The following is an 18593-nucleotide window of genomic DNA, read 5'->3' as shown; positions in this document are numbered from 1 at the left end:
GTATAATTGTGTGTGTATTTATATATGTATGTATTCATGAATATTATATGTATTTATATAGTTATGTAGATGTGTGGATATTGATACAGAAGAACAATTGTGAGTTTACAAATGAGCTATTTTTACTGTTGTTGAAATATTTTTGATGAATATTTTTGTTATATATATACAATTCTGGAGTATACAATATATTGTTTCATTTCATCACTTATAAGAAAGCAAGAGATTTTGAGGTTATAAGTCATAATAGATTTATGTTCAGTATTCAAATGATAGTGTTGTTGATTATTAATTGAGGCGCTCATACATTATTTGCTATTTGCTTTTGGGAATATAATTATCTGATACCTACAGAGAGAACAATATTCCCTGTACTTTTTTTTTTTTTTATATGTGTGAATGTTACATTTTATGTAAACTATAAAATTCTGAGGAATGATGAACAGAATATGGTGTGGTAACCACATAATGCTTAAACCAAGTTGATCTTAAACCAAGTTTATTATGTGTGTAGTCAGTATTTTATGCTTCATGGTTAGTAGGCACAAAGAGTAAGCATCTGTATATAAAAAAAAAAATGCAGCCACTACCACATTGTTCATATCAATCCAGTATTTCAAGAGTTGCCTGGAAAGAAGGGAGGATAAAACTTAGTAGAAACTGGTATTCAGATATTTAGAAGCAAGGTTTTGCTACTAAAATATACCAGTCTTAGCTTCCCTCTCCGGTTAGTACTGAAAATGGGTGGCCAATTCTAGGCATGCAGGAAAACATGGCTTTTGTGGAGGTGAAGTGGGGGAAGGTAAACCAGGACCAGAAATCTAGTTGGCTAAAGCATCAGTCATTATAAAACTTGCTGCACAGAGGTGTGTTACACAGAGGTCATCCCCAGGTGGGAAGGAGGATGTGATTGTGAGAGTTAGGGGTTCAGTGCAGGGTGATTTGGGATGGACAGGCACAGCCCACAAGTTCACCATCAGAAGATTTGTACTTTGGAACATTCTAAGTCAAAAGACATAGGAGAGAAGGAATGTAATCATGTAGACAAGAGTGCCTGTTTTCAACCACATAATTCTAAGAATTTAAATTATTTTTGTGTGTCTATGCAGTCAGGAGGTTGAAGATACTGTAAAGAGGAAAGGAATGTTGTTTTTTGTTTTTGTGTTTGTTTTATTTTGATATATGGCCATCTATGTCATGCAGTATATCAGCTTTTATAGACATTAACTCATTTCTACACATCACTTTTCTTTATCATCTCAAATACTTAATGTGTTATTTTTTAGTTTATTTAGAGTAAACCCAAGCTCAGAGTGGTTAACTAATTTGTTAAGGGGGTTCCTGGGTGGTCAATCAGTTACGTGTCTGCCTTGGGCTTAGGTCATGATCCCAGGGTCTGGGGATAGAGTCCCACATCAGGCTCTTTGCTCAGCAGGGAATCTGCCTCTCCCTCTGCCTCTCTCTCTCTTTGACAAATAAATAAATAAAATCTTTAAAAAAATAATTTGCTCAGGATTACACAGCTTTGTGGCAGAGTATGGTTCAGACCTCAGTCAGTTTAACTGATTTTCAAGTTCAGAGTACACTGTGTTTCTAGTGTGTAGGTAAAGTAAAATTTGAAAAAAGTAATATCGATTTCCAAAATTATTTTATTTGCTAAGCAAGCCCAGTAATAATCTATATGATATAATGATAAAAGCTTTTAATTTGAATTTATCTCTGTTTGAATTCTGGTTCTGTCATAATTTTCTTTGTGATTCAGGCAAGATCGATCATCCTTCTCAATCTCAGTGCCTTCTTCAGTAACATGGGGATAATTAACTATAAAGTAGTCTATTATAAGGTTTGATTGATATAGCTTATGTTAAATCACTAAATCTGTCTATCATAGTGTGTAGATGATGATTTTAATAAGAATTGTAATTCATACACTTTAAGTACTTTAAAGTTCTTAGAAATATTTGCCTTGTCCCTTATTGCAGAACTATTCTTATTAAAAGTTGTATGGTTGTGTTAGTTTAAAAAACATTTTTTAGAAATTGCAGTTCACATTAGGGCTCATTTTATACTTTACTACTTTAAAAAGTTTTTTTTATTTGTAGCAGAGACTTCTTTTCAAGCTTTCAATGACTATATTATATAATAAGTGTTTCACCATTCAAGGAGACCACAGATTTTTAAAACTGTAGTTCAGCCAAATCATAGTCAAGGAGGATTTTGTGGACTGAGCAGCACACTTAACCACTACTTGTAATTCTCTTTCTCCACCAAAATGACAATATGGAAGAGACATTTCATTAGGGGGAAAAACAAAAAAGAAAGAAAGAAAGAAAAGAAAAAAGAAAAAGAAAACCTGAAATGATAGAGCTAAAAGTGTTTTCTTCTAATAGACATGGGTGAATGACCCTGTTAGGAGGAACTTTGACGAGGAGGAGATACAATAGAACGTTGTTCTAAATGTGCAGACTATGCAGGAATCGAGCTGGTTCCAGGGAGCCAGACTATGTGAGTTCCTGGTGCCACGAGCCTTGAGCCTGAGGAAAGATAGGGACCTAGGATTCTTAATGTAAGGACAAATAATAGAAGTATAACTCTAATTTCTATGAAAGATTATTGCTATTAAATGAGAAATGTGAAGACCAGGTGTATGTTGATTCTGCCCAATACTGAAATACAGTTATGAATTACAGAAATTCAGATTATCAGTAAAATTAAGGTATTTGAAATTTTGTCATTCAGACCCTTAAATATGGTGTTAGGGAGCATGATGGGAGCCATGAATGAGATCCATTGTTTTGGCATCCCTAGAAATTAGAGAATTGATTGAACTTTGTCCCGAAGCATAGATTTTTTTTATGAGAGTGCTTCCCCCCTGCTATTTTTGGGAGCTGCTCTGCAATGGACTGATGTGTCTGAGGCTAATGGAGGAGTATTCAGTTAGGTATCTGAAGATCACTTAATATAGATTATGTAGTGGGGCGCCTGGGTGGCTCAGTGGGTTGGGCTGCTGCGTTCGGCTCAGGTCATGATCTCAGGGTCCTGGGATCGAGTCCCGCATCGGGCTCTCTGCTCGGCAGAGAGCCTGCTTCCTTCTCTCTCTCTCTGCCTGCCTCTCAGTGTACTTGTAATTTCTCTCTGTCAAATAAATAAATAATATCTTTAAAAATATATATATATAGATTATGTAGAAAACAATCAGAAATTGTATAGGAAAGGACTAAATTATTTTAAAGTCATAAGAGCTCATATGTGATTATGATTTTATGTTCTAGTCATTTGCATACTTTTGGTATCACAAATAAACCACTTTTATGGAAGAATGTGAATTTGAGATACCAGGCTTCAGAATCTGCCATTTAATCATGTATTCCAACAATGAAGTTTCTGACACAGAATTTAAAATACAGATTCACTGCTTTGATGTCAAATTGGTAGGTGACATGAGAAAATTCAGAAAAATATGGCAGATTTTAGATCCCAGATGCCACATTATTCTCAAATTTGCAGCGTTCTAAGGACCAGGAAAATATCAAGGTATTCTAAATAAGAAAAAAGTTTGACAGTTTTATTCTAGGTCACAAATCACTTTTCCTTTGCTTTTTAAAAATTCTTACCTGATGGCAACCCAAAGATGGGTCAACTTTGGCAATATGGCAATAATCGAATAAGCAGGGTTTATTTATTCATATTTATTTATTTATTTTTATCGGCAAACCTTTAAATCTTTGAATATTTTTTGGGGGAAACTATTAGCATTCCACTCCCATTATATATTTATTTACTGACAGCACAGTTATAAAGTAGCACATCTGGAAACTCTCTAACTACTCCTGTCTACTCCTTAAAATGAGCTACAACCACACTATCATGGAGCTGAAGGTTACATTGCTAAATAACAAAACCAGAACAGAGTATAATAAATTTGCCTCATTTTTTCCTATAGAATTAAATTATTAAATGGTAGTTGAATGGGTTAAGACTATAACTTAATAAAAATAATATTGTATTTAACTATAATTAAACTATATATATAATTAAACTATATATATAATTTTTAACTGTAATTAAAAATGTAAATATCCCCCTTCATTCTGTATTCCTTCCTGTTATTTTCCCAGAAATATGTACTGTACCAAGCACTTTTTTTTAAAAAAGATTTTGTTAATATGTTTGAGAGAGAGAGAGTATGAGCAGAGAGGAGAGGCTAAGGCAGAGGGAGAAGCTGATGCCCTGCTGAGGAGGGAGCCCATGTAGGACTTGATCCAAGGACCCTGAGATCATGACCTGAGCTGAAGACAGATGCTTGACCAATTGAGCCATCCAGGTTCCTCTCAAGTACAAATTTTTGAAGCTAAAATTTCCATTTTTCCTCCTCACAGTAATGAAGGTCCTACAGAGAACCCATCACTATGTGGTTCCTTCTAAGATGGTAGCTAGCTCTAAAGCAGTTACTGCCCTTCACATGGTTTGGCATTCTATTCCCAAGTAGCCTTCCTTAGAAGAGTTTTCCTTCATACACGTTCAATAAATAAAATAATACAATTTTAATATATAGCAAGTTTCACAGAATTATCAGGGAACCTAGAGCAATATACTTAAAACATTAAGTCAGAGAATTAATTTGCAAAACGGAAGTAAAGGTAAATCGATAGTTTTGTAGTTAAACTGGGGTTCAAATCTCACCTCTGCCATTTCCTAACTATGTAAGCTTGCATAGGTTTACCTTTGTGTTCCTATCAATAAAATGAATGTGCTAATTTCTACATGAAAAGCTTATTGGCAGAAATAAATAAGAAAATGACTTACTTTAGTGTTTACTATTAGTCAGCATGTTTACTGGACATTTGCAAGCCCAGAAAAGCCAAATAAAGCTTTTTGATTCTGACCACCTCTCTCCTCTCCATAAATTGCTCCATATCCAGTTTCCCAATTGTTGTTATCATTCCTTGTTCCTCTTTCTCTCTATCCCACGTTGGACAGGTCCATTGACAAGTAGACTCCGCCCTAAAATACATCCAAAAATGTCCTAAATGTATCCACTTTTCTTCCTGTCCATTACCACCACTTTGGTCTAAGCCAGGGCTAATATAATAGCTCCTTAACTGCCTAACTTTGCTCCCCAAAGTACATTCTTTAACAAGCAGCTCATGAACTTTGAAACTATAAATTAGATCATCATGCCCCATCGCTTGCTTAAAAACCCTTCAGTGGTTTCTAAGAATAAAGCCTGAATTTCTCATCATTGACCCATGACATTAAATGACCTGGCGTCTGTCCACCTATCTGACTTCATTCTTCCTGACCCACTGCCGCCTTCATCAGGTGCTTAGCCCTGGGCAGACTCAACCATGGTCACCTCCCAACTCTGCATTCAGTGTTGTCATGCTGATGGGTTGAAATCGGCCTGAGAAATCAGCAAATGCTACCAGTCTGGTGACTTGCTTCTGGAGAGTTCTTGTCAAACCTTTATTGCAAATTTAATGTCAGTTAATCTGACCTCTTTTAATTTATTAAAAATGCCAACCATGTCCTATCTTTTTCCCTGTGCACATGTACTTCTTTTATCTGGAGTGTTCTACTCTAAGCTACTTTTTTCTTTTTTTTTAAAAGGTCAGACACATTCATATCTTGGTCATTTTGTTGTTACATCTAGGTGAGATGTCAATTTCTCAGAAACAATTTATCTTCCTTAGAAGATTTAATCACCAATTTAATATAATTCCTTTCTCCAGTGTCACTATCACTTAACCTTATTGTGATTTTGTCTTAACATTAATTATTATCTGAAACTAATATGCTTATCTATGATACATGAGTATGTGCCATTTTGTTCACCCCATCAATAGTTATCCTTCTTCCAGTAGAATGGAAATTTTCCAAGTCATGTTAAGCAATGAATTGCCAGAACCACCCAGAACAGAACCTGTGACATAAAGTACTTAATAAAATTTGGTGAATGAAAAACTAATTTAATGAATAAAAAATTATGATAATTAGTAAGCAGTCACCATTCTGTTATTTTAACATGCAACTATTATTTCATGCTTATTCACCATATTTTTAGTTTATTCTTGTATATTTATTGCTTGCAGATTTTTCAAAGGACCTACCAAAAGAAAAGCGTCAGTCTTTTTAAACTCATGGCTGAAATTCCAGAAGTTTTTGCTACATTGGCTGTGGTCATTCAAATTGACCTCTTCTTTGAAAAACAGCACAAGTGTTTAAGGCTCTGGAGTGTTTAGTGTGATGTGATAAATTGCAGTCATATGTAAGGACCCACTGAAGCATTTTATGGCTTTAATTCAGTTTCAAATAGTTAAAATACTGTTTGAACTATGTTCTCATGACTTTTCCCTGAACCTTCTGGATCTTATTCAATTCTGTTATCTGTCAGATGTTTCTAGGTAGGACTTGTCTTACCCTGCGCTCTGCCACCTACCTTTCTTAATTTGATTCACTAATTCAAAATCTGATAAGAAGAAACCATGTGCTTTTGAAGTGTTACCATTTGGCAATTCTTTTGTATGTGGGTTTCCCAAAATAAGAAAGGATGAGCCTTCCGTATCTTTCAAATACTCAGAGCACCTTTTTAGCTACAAAAACAATATCACACATATGGTATTTAGCTTCACATGGCTTAATAATAAATGTCCATTACTCTTCACATAAATGTAATATGAAAAAGTTCACTTGCTTTGAGTTTTGTTATGGAAAATTTCCAGGTCTCTTTGATATATATATATATATATATATATATATATCTCAAATATTTTCTCAAATATATATCTCAAATATATTTAATTCAAGATGATCTTCTGCCTTCACCTATAAATTTTGAATCTATGAATCATTAATATCTGCCACTACTGTTTCAGGGAACTGCATTAGTGTGTGAGAAGTCAGTAAAACAAGGAGATATAACAATAGGGGAATGTTAGTTACAATTCAGTGTGTAATATGGAAGGATTTTGAAAGAGAACTGCCTATGAAAAGCTTCCAGATTAGAGAAACCTAACCTAAAATGATAATTTTTTTTTAAGATTTTATTTATTTATCAGAGGGAGAGAGAGTGAGCACAGGCAGACAGAGTGGCAGGCAGAGGCAGAGAGAGAAGCAGGCTCCCTGCTGAGCAAGGAGCCCGATGTGGGACTCGATCCCAGGACGCTGGGATCATGACCTGAGCCGAAGGCAGCTGCTTAACCAACTGAGCCACCCAGGCGTCCCTAAAATGATAATTTTATAACCAAAAGACTTCTTGGAGATGACTCAGTCCATTTTCTTATATTTGAGATAAGAAAATTGAGGCCTGGAAAAATAGGCAGTTTGCCAGAACTTGAAGACCAAGAGTGACAGAGTCAAGAAGAGTAGCAAGGATTTCTGCCTTTCAACTGAGTTCTTGCTCACATCTACTGTGTATATGAAGCAGAACCTACTCTCTACATAACATAGATTTCCAAAAACACTATTTTAAGAAAGCTTCTCTTATATGCTGTTCACTGTATCCTCCTAATGAATAAAATGTTTAACTGTTGTTTTTTTTTCCAAACAAATTAATGTTTCAGTATATGTTTAAATGAAGTCAGATAACTTAGAATCAATAATTTCAATATTGATCTTTTGAAAATAGGCTTAAATTTAGCCATTGTTTAAATTAAGTTGCTAAGTAGGAGAAGATACAAGAAAAAATTCATTAGGCTTTCTAGGCAGAAGATGATAATATTATCAATTATCCCTGCCAGTTATCATTTTGCATTTATTAAAATCAAACCATGAGACTGATTTAATAGACCTTATAAGTGAATTCTGAGTACAGTTGATGAGAGATTTATGCTTTTATGGACTACAATTAATGTATAACAAATATCTTGATATTAGTTTGTCAGAAAATATTTGTGCAGCAGTCTCTTCCAGCTCTTCTGACTACTGGAAATACAATGGTGAAAACTGAAGATTTCTGTTCTCAAAGAGAGGCAAAACACAAAATGTAATAAATAGACCAGGAGTGATATGAGATGCTATGAAGTTAAGTAGAGCAGGTTAAGTGGCAAAAGAGTGAGGAACTGGAGGTACTATTTTTGGTTTTATCGTCAGGAAAGTGAAATGGAAGATTTAGGGAAATCATGTTGCTTGCAGATGAACTAGCCTTGAGACAGGGAGCAACTGACCACACCCAAGGAACAGCAGGAGGTCCCGGATGGATGGCTGGACTGGAGTGAAAAGAGAAAGTCTGGGAGGATGAGGTCGGTAGAAGCTAGATCACATGAAAATTTTAGGGCAGGGTAAAGAACCTTAATTTTGTTCATAAAGAGGGGTGAAGCCTTATTAGGGTTTTGAACAGGGAATGATAGGGAACTTTGGAAAGATCTGCCTTTGTGGAGAAGAGATCTGGCTTTGTGGTAGTGTGTGCTGAAGAACAAGAGCAAAAGTAGAGATGGTGTTTAAAAGACCATGACAGCAATCCTTGAAAGAAACAATAGTGTTTGAAATTAGGTGGCAATGTGGAGGTGGGATGAAGGAATGAAATATCTTATCCATTTTAAAGATTGAGTCAGTTGCGGAGGGGTGTGCCTGGGTGGCTCAGTCGTTAAGCATCTACCTTTGGCTCAAGTCATGATCCCAGGGTCCTGGGATCCAGCCCCATGATGGGTTCCCTACTTCTCCCTCTCCCACTCCCCAGGCTTGTGTTCCCTCTCTCGCTATGTCTCTCTGTCAAATAAATAAATAGAATCTTAGAAAAAAAACAAAAAAGAAAGAAAGAAAGATTGAGCCAGTGGTACTTGAAAATAAGATTGGAGGTGTGGGAAGTAAGGAAAAGAGAAGTCCAACAGGAGTCCTAGAATAGTTGCCTTGGAAATTTGGAGATGGGCAGAGAGAAGAATTTTAGGATAAATTATCAAGAACTATTTTTTGGATATAGTGTACTTTTGATATGAGATAAACAGTGGAGATGTCAGGTAGATAGAGTCAGAAGTTTAGTTCTTAGGGAAACACTGGGGTAGAGACAACATGAAAGTCGTAAACTTTAGGTGCTATCCGTTCTGTGCATACTGAGTGCTTGTATGTGCCAGAATTTGTACAATATCGTCTTATTTAATCTCTTACCAGCCCTGTAAATTAGATACTATTATTCCAATTTAAGAATTAAAGGAGGGGCGCCTGGGTGGCTCAGTGGGTTAAAGCCTCTGCCTTCGGCTCAGGTCATGATCTCAGGGTCCTGGGATCAAGCCCCGCATCGGGCTCTCTGCTCATCGGGGAGCCTGCTTCCTCCTCTCTCTCTTCTTGCCTTTCTGCCTGCTTGTGATCTCTGTCTGTCAAATAAATAGATAAAATCTTAAAAAAAAAAAAAAAAAAAAGAATCAAAAGAAAAACAAAAGCCCTGAGCATCAGAGAAGGTAAGCAACTTCGCTTACCTGTTACCAGCTGTTTTTCAGTGAAAACAGGATTCAAAACTGATAAACCGGGTCAGGGTTTCTTAGTCCGTTACTCATTGCTTCCCACATATTAACTCATTTACTTGTTATATGTTTTGTACAGACCATGTTCATAAGAATTCCTTCTCTTTGAATTAAATGTTATTTTAATATTAAAAATTCACTTATTGGGGCACCTGGGTGACTCAGTGGATTGAGGCCTCTTCCTTAGGCTCGGGTCATGATCCCAGGGTCCTGGGATCGAGCCCCACATTGGGCTTTCTGCTTAGCAGGGAGCCTGCTTCCTCCTCTCTCTCTGCCTGCCTCTCTGCTTACTTGTGATCTCTGTCTGTCAAATAAATAAATAAAATCTATTAAAAACAATTCACTTATTAAAAAAACTTGTGGTTTTCAGCCATTAAAACAGCTTGCCAAATAAGAATATTCACAAATTTGAAATCAAAGGATTGATGTTCTCATCAAATCAGGAAATGTGTATCTAAAGGTTTTATAAAGTGCAAAACAAATGTTATATATTTTACTAAGAGTATATAATATCTATGATATACACACATATATACATACAATGAGTCATTTGGGCTGTGTGCGCATGTTTGCATTTAATTTGGGGGTGGGAAATTAATCAGAGCACAAATTAAATACATTATTCTTTATCTGTTTTTAGTCTAATATATAAAAGAGATACAGAGATATTGTTGGTACAGATTTGGCCAAAAAGTTTAGCTACGAAGCATCTATGTGTCAGCATAACTAATAGGTCTGAGGGGAAAAGTTCAATTATTAGCATTTCTAATTAAGGGCATTTATCATCTGACTGAAAGAAGGACTAAACTTCATTCTTATGCGGGGATAGAAAATTACTTTTTAATGGAGGGGAAACATGATGCTTTTGCGAAAGTTGATTCTGAAAACTAAAAGAGCTAATCACCATGCTTTATTTTCTTGGTGAAGATATGATGACATTTGAATTAATGCTATCTGTCATGTTGTTTAGTTGAGACAGTCATTGCATTACAAATGGCTCTATAATCAAAAGCGAGGTCAGAAATGTGGAATATGACATATTACATCTGAAGATAGTTGTTTTTTAAATGTTCCAGAAAGATGGCATTTTGTCAGCATTATTTGTGGGAAAATGTTAGAGAAGAGCTGGCCTTGTCTGTTACAATGAACACTTTTAACAATGAAAACTGGTTGAAAACTGTCCATAAGGCACCAGTGATTCCATAAAGCAGAGAGATCCAGGATTATCTTCAATTACTAAAAATGAATTTTATTAACTTTCTTCTATATTTGAGTCTAAGGCAGTTTGGGTTATTTCTACCTGGGTTATTGAAAGAAAATCTTTCCACAAACAGTTTACTGATCTAGTAAGCTTTTATTCAGCAATTCACGAATCATACAGTACCTAGTTTAGTAGAAGGAAGCTTCACAGAGCTGTACAAGGCAAAAGTCTCATATCGACTAGGTGAGCACGAGAAAGGACATTATACTACTGGGCATTCGCTGACTGATTAAAGCAAGGTCATTTTCCCTGTATGGAGGATAAGGAAGATGTGGGGTCAGTTGAGGCAATTTGTGCTGAAGAGGCAAGTGCTGGTTTGTTGATTTAGGACTCTGTTCTTGAGAGAACCTCCAAACAGAAACTTAGTTAAGTTCCGGTTTGCTGATGGTAGGCTTAGCATGAATGACTCCATCCTGGGCCAAATAAGGTTACTTTAACAAAATCTTTGTCCTAGGTAAGAATTTTACTTCCAAGGTTGATAACTGATGGCTATTTTTCTTTCTCTTATTTCTAGTAAGAATTTGTACCATATCTGTTAGTGACATAGTATTATTATTATTTATTTACATAATTTTCTTTAATCAGCTACTCATTAATAGGAAAAATTCTTCCCATGTAGAATTTAATTTATATATCCATAGGTTACAAATACAAAACCAGATGATTTAACCTCTAAAACTGTTAAATAAGAGCTAGAATTTTCATTATGTTGCATCGAATTAAAATTTGATATAATAATTTCAGTCTACATTTTATTTACTCATATAAGCCATAAATATAAGTAGACAAGGGACCCAACATTGAAATGGAAATAAATTATTTGCAATATTAAGAAAAAATGTTTGTATACTTTAAAGATAAACACTAAGTATTATAAAAACTAACTTTGATCTCATTGTTAGTTTTTCTTTTCAATAATCTTTTAATTTTATCCTGTTAAAATATAATCATTTTGTAGCCTATTTTGATAATTATTTCATAAATATATAACTCAATATTTTCAATAAGTAACAGAAGGAAGGTTGTGTTTAGCATTTGAAGGCAGCCTTTGGTGTTTCAGAGTTTCAACAGGTGTTGACTTTTTTTTTTGAGAATTTTTTTTAATGTCCTCTAAAATGCTATTCTGCAAAACCTACTCTTCATGCAGGATAAACTATTTTTTTAACATTTTTATTACTTTAAGAAATTTTAAAATTATGGCAAAAATATATATAACATAATTACCATTTTAATTATTTTTAGTGTACATTTTGGCAGCATTAAGTATATTCACATGGTTATACAATTTTTCCATGTCATTTTCATATCATTATTAAATAGTTGCTTTAGTTTTACTTGTCACCTCTATTTAGTATAAGAATTTATCAAGGAAATACGTGTTTTTGATAAAGATTCCTGCAGAAATAACTTAAAAATCAGGTGTTATCTAAACATATATATATATATATATTTATTAATTTATTTATATAATATATACTCATACATACATATATATATACCTAATTGATAAAATATATTTGTAGAATTAACAGTAATAAATTACATTATAAAATGTAATTTCTAAAATATTAAACTTCCAGTCATATTTAAATGTTCCATTCTTATTTGCTTTATACATTTGCTGAGTTCAAATTCAAATCTAACCATGTAAGTTACAATGTTAATAAAGAATGGCTGAAATTCAGAACATTTTTTAGTGGGTGGCTTACAAACTGTGAGGAAACTATGTTTACTCCATGGGAAAGGAAAAAAAAAAAGCTAATACTTTACTAAAACAAACACTTACCCAGTCAGAGGACCCATTCACCAAACATTTGATGTCAAGAATGAAATAGGCTTTGTTGCAAAGCAACAGATTTCAGTTAAGCAAAAATTTAATTTCTGCAGAATAGTTTTTCGTGTTTCATGAAAGTATCTTTCATTTATAAGGACTAACATAAAAAATTGTAATCTGCCTGCAGTTTGAACTTAATTGTTCATTTGGATTCATCCTAAAGATGTATTTTCTGATAAAGCAGTTGCCTGAAACTTTTTTATTTTCAGAATCTTATTATAAATTATCTTGAACTTTATCTTGATATAGTTGAGCTTATTAAGCCACCAGTGTTAAAAGGCTTAAAACTTACTTAGTTTACTTAATAATATCCCAAATTCAAAAATAGAGAATATGACTCAGACAAAGCATGGAGCTATCCACAATAGCATGGGTTATCAGGTTAAGCTGTGAACATTCTTTCTCTGTGTGTGCGATTTACTTTCACACATTTTTTTTTAAAAAATGCCTTAAAAGCTTTTCAAAATCATGTGCATTGTTTGCTATTTGCTCTAAAAATTTCAGGTTTCTATCAAATTACTCGTGTCTACTTTTACATTTATACATAAATGTACATACACATATACATATGGATACAGAAGAATGTGTATCTATACAATATACATAAAATTTTACAAAATGAAATTTAAAGTTCCCTTTATTTTCTGACTTATAATTTTATTTCAAATATCCACTGCATCGCTCCTAGCTTCTACAGTTAAAGATTTCTGATAACTTAACTTTTTATCCATTTGTATTTTTAACCTTTTTCATTGGCCCCCGACCATTAGCTACCAGGAGTCTGTGTCATTACATCTTGCCTCTTCTTTTTGATTGCATCTGTTTTTCATAAATCAATCCCAGATTAAATTGAAAAATCTTGCCCTATTACACCACTGACTAAATAATTCATCATTATCAGATCTATTCAAACTAAACATTGGCCCCCGGTATTTGGATTCTTCTCCTGGGACTCAGGGTTAATTGGGACCCTCTGTTTATAAGTAGTAGACTATCTCCAAAACTTTGACCTTTGTCTGCTGTCTTGTTCTCTGACTCCAGCCGTAGGCTAAGGCCTATACTCCCAGATGTACATTTCTAGAAGTATTCAGGTCATTGAACTTACAGCCAGTCACTAGACCAGATTTTCATATAAAGAATCAAAGGAATAAGACTACAGAACAATGCCACGGCCTAATGGATGCATTATAGGTTTATATAAAGATGAAGTAAATAAATTTATTCGTTCTCTCAATTAGCTTATAACTTAGTAGAGGAAATGGCAGATGTACATTGATAGTAATAACAATATAGAGTAAAACATCTGAAATAAGAATGGCTTAGTTTTATCTGAGCTCAATGAACTAAAAAAATATATTTTTTTAAGAATTCAAAATTAGGGGGCACCTGGGTGGCTCAGTGGGTTAAGCCGCTGCCTTCGGCTCAGGTCATGATCTCAGGGTCCTGGGATCGAGTCCCGCATAGGGCTCTCTGCTCAGCAGGGAGCCTGCTTCCCTCTCTCTCTCTCTCTCTGCCTGCCTCTCCATCTACTTGTGATCTCTCTCTGTCAAATAAATAAATAAAATCTTTAAAAAAAAAAAAAGAATTCAAAATTAGGCTTCTCTTTCCACTGTGGCTGAATGTAAATAAACTGCTTAAATTCTTTGAGTCTAATTTTTCATAATTAATTTCATAATTTTTTGAACAATACCTACTTCATGGAATCCATATATTAAATAATTAATACATATGAAAGATCTATATATATGTATATATACACACATACACACACATATATATGGATTAAGATATACCATATATATCTGATTTCAAGTAAGTGTTCAATAATATCTATATACAAATATATGTATATACATTTATATTTTTCATTTATAGGTAAAAATATGAACTGATTTATACAGAATAAATGATATTTCAGTTTTTGATAGGCTAACGTTGAAATTTTTTTGGCAGCTTTCAAGAGGAAACAACAGGTAGTCAGTTGCATGTATTAGCAGGAAGTTACAGAAAGTTCTGGACTAAAGATAAAGCAATAGTAAACACTGAGCAGCACTTCCCAAGGCATATAACAAAAAGATGTTAGGAAACAGGAATATAAGGACCACTTCTTCACACAGTTAAGAGGTAGAGTATAAAAACAAGCAAACACAGAAAAGCAACAATGAAAACATGACTTTATCATTCAATTAGCAGATAAGAGGACATGCTAAGATTTGTTTGAGCCAATGACTGGGGAACTTGTGTCTTTCATCTGAAATGAATGATGTAAAAATGAAACTTATTTGAAATCATAGGGGATTCCATATTTCTCTTTTGATTTCATCTTCCTGCTTAAAATTGAAAGGCAGGGACTTCCAGAGCTCACACTGTCAATAGACAAGATGAGGCAAGATCTGGGTTTACGGTGATAGGCCCCATTCCCAAGAACAAAAGTAAAATATATTGGAGGCAGAATTCAAATTTAGGGTTAGTTATAGCTCAGTAAAAGACTTAGAAATTTAGAATAATGTGTTTATAAGGTTTCCTTATAAAATTGAAAAAGTAGATGAGACTTTCATGCACACCCTTAGGGGCAACAAGAAAGGGAGACCACTGGAGATTCTGTGATTCACGCTATCAATTCATAAAGAAAATAAGAAGAGAACCCCATGTGCTTATAAAGTGGGTTGTGGCAGCTACAAAGGGGAGAAAAAGGGAATCAGGATAACTCTTTGCTTGAGAAGAGTCCCTGTGTTGTTACAATCTCTATTGTTTCTATTTAGAGAAAATAAAATTTGAAAAATGACTTTGAAAATGCATCTAAAGGCAGTTTATCTGACTTTTAGGTGTGGCACAACCCACAGAATCTAACCAAGTTAAACCACCTATGGGGCTATTTTCAAGCCAGAATCATCTGTTGTCCCGTGTGTGCTTTTAAAATCTTTTGGAAAATTAGACCTTCTCTGGTCTGAAGACAATGAGATTGAATTTGCTGAATTTTTTCCTGTGTAAACAATGTTTTTTTTCTTTTTGCTTACTAATTCAGAAAATACACCAGCAACAATATTTATGCAGTTTTTAGACAAAGGAAGAAATCACATGTCTCTGACCAAATGAGTTAGTCATCATTTTATGTGGTTTTCCATATGTGTGTCATCAGACACTTTAGAATACCAAAGATAAAACCTTTGGTTGGCAGTTACTGGGTTATTTCTTAACAAGTTTAAGTATTTATTGTTGTTTAGATAGCCATGTGTATACCAGAAATATGTAGGTCTTCTTTAAACTCTGACTGTAAATTATCAAATTTCTTGGTTTTAAATTTCTAAGCCACATGTCCTCTGCAAAACTATGTAAGTTTTGAGAGCTAAGTGTCTCATATTGTTAGCATGTTAGTAGTAACAAAGGAATGATTAAGAGGAAAGGATAACTTAAATTTGTTTTCCTAAATAATATTATTACAGAACTGACTCAGAAGTTTTGTTGGGGAACCAAAATCCTAAGAATTATGATATTTAAAATCTGTAAGATTTAAAAATGAAACTTATATAAATCAATTTTTCATTTTTCTTATTTCTAAAGCAAGTACAAGAATAAGGAATAATAAAGAGTATATTTTAACCATGTGCCAGTCACTATGCTAATTATACATATTACATTTCCCTCAATACTTCTTTGGGGTTGGTTCTATGCTTATTATTCCCATTTTACAGATAAGGAGACCAAAACTTAGGGAGTAGAGTTCAATGTCCGTAAAAGATATGAAAGAGCCCTCCATCTCCTCCTATCCTTTGCTTCTGAAACCTTGATTTAGTTATTCCCTCTCTCAGTTCATCCTAGTATACACACTTGCATTCCCATGACAGCTTATTTCACCTTCATAAAAGTGATATCCTCTATTTACATTTTTTAAATATAACCAGTGAAAGAGATATAACATGATGCAGATACTTAACTTCCATTTCACCAAATTATATATAATTAAACACACATAAGGATTTAGGCCAAACACTGGCCATCAATAATACTGCTGAAGATATTTAGTTAGCTTTAGCATAACCCTTGTGAGAAATTCAAAATCTCTGACAAGACTATTTTCTCCAAATGCTGCACAAATGTCAACTGACAAATAACTAAGGTCCTTCACAGATGGACCTTTTCCTCCAGCTCGTGTCTTGTCTTGTTCTCTGGGCCCAGATTGTCCAAAGTCCCAGCACATCTCACTGAGTGACACCTATCCAACTATTAGCAACACCTTCTAGCTTTTTGCCAGTGGCAAACATCTTCACATCTAAGTCACGTGGATTAAATCCCAGCTTCCTACTATAGCTATGGCCTTGAAAAAGTCACTTAACCTAATTGTCAGCTTATTTAAACATAAAACAGAGATAGAGAAGAACTATCGGATGAGGATTAGATAAGATAATCTATGTAAACTCCTTAAACCAGTATTTGCATACCTAAGGACACAATAAGCATTTGATATAATCATTATTAATGTGTTAAGTAAGATTTTTTAAAAAAGTTTTATTTTGATATGCTTCTCCAGTGTTTATAATACCTCCAAATCTATTTTTTGTGTGAAATATTTGTGACACCCTTTTACCATTATTTATATTAAGTGATTAGTAAAAATGCAATTATATTATTTTCATAAGTTTGTAATTAATTATACATATAAACAATAGTGAAGACTAATTTTCTTTCCTTTAACAGGAAATCAAACATCTAAAATGTAAGACTTACGATGCCTAACTGAAATGAGTCACTTGTTTCTGACTCGTGATTTTGGCTCAGGTCATGATCTTGGAGTCATGAGATCAAGCCCTGCATTGGGCTCTGTGCTCTGTGGGGAGCGTGCTTAAGATTCTGTCTTCCTCTCCATCGGCCCTTCCCTCACCACATGTGTACTCTCTCTCTCTTAAAAAAAAAAAATAAATAAAATGAAATAAAAGATAAGACATTGGCAGTCATGAATTTAAAAATATGTTGATGTAAATGAAATGCTTAATATAAACTATTTTACTGAGAAAGATATATATGGTGGTAATATCACCATGTAGCCTACATTTAATTGCATAGGTTTCTGTGAGTGATCATCTTTCATTACAGTGCCCAGCTCAACTGGTCATGCACATTTTCATCTAACAAAGAGTCTGAGTTTCCTTGTAGAGAGCACAAAAATAACAGATCATCAAACCCACTGGGGTCCATAATTTTCTAGTATGCTGATTTTGGTTCCTATACATTTGAGCATAAAGTCTGCTTGGTATTGAACCATTAGTACTTACAATCTAAGAACATAGCAAAGTCTAAATAGTAGGAAAGGAAATATTAGCTAATCACAAGATTACTAGAAAAAAATACAGAAAATTGTGATCACAACATCATTCTGTGAAAGTAAAAGTTCATACCATAGACATTTTACAGAGAAATGAATGCGTAAATGAATGGATGGTTTAAAAAAAAAAAAACAAAAAACTGTTGAGTTCCAAAAATAAGTAGAATTTAAACTTCACATAAGGAGAAATAATTTTATGGGGAAAAAGTTTTTAACATTTTAAACAGAAAAAGATAGTATTCAGGGCTTTATTTTAGTAAAGACAGTTAAATCATTTATTTATTTATTTGACAGAGAGAGAGAGAGGGAGAGATCATAAGCAGGCAGAGAGGCAGGCAGAGAGAGGAGGAAGCAGGCTCACTGCTGAGCAGAGAGCCCGATGTGGGGCTCGATCCCAGGATCCTGAGATCATGACCTGAGCCGAAGGCAGAGGCTTAACCCACTGAGCCACCCAGGTGCCCCAGTAAAGACAGTTAAAAAGATATCTATTGTTTCTATTTAGAGAAATTAAAATTTGAAAAATGATTTTGAAAATGCATCTAAAGGCAGTTGATTTGACTTGTAGTTGTGGGACAACCCACAGAATCTAACCAAATAGGACATCTGATCTTCCCACAAGGAGTCTGTTACTTTTGCATAGTACAGACAATGTATGCCAAGGTTTTGTTGAATGTTGGCTTTTCATTATATGCTGATAACAAAACTGGAACAAGAAATAACAAA

General features: G+C 34.1%; 1 protein-coding gene across 2 annotated transcripts in view; it reads left to right on the top strand.

The window, feature by feature from the left end:
- Positions 1-18593, top strand: part of FAT4 (FAT atypical cadherin 4) — a 180332-nt gene that overhangs the window by 102845 nt on the left and 58894 nt on the right. The window lies entirely within an intron of this gene.

This window comes from Mustela lutreola, chromosome 1, assembly GCF_030435805.1.
Source record: "Mustela lutreola isolate mMusLut2 chromosome 1, mMusLut2.pri, whole genome shotgun sequence".
In the NCBI taxonomy this organism is placed as follows: domain Eukaryota; kingdom Metazoa; phylum Chordata; class Mammalia; order Carnivora; family Mustelidae; genus Mustela; species Mustela lutreola.
The sequence above is the reverse complement of the archived record's forward strand: the minus strand, read 5'-3'. Positions and strand labels throughout refer to the sequence as shown.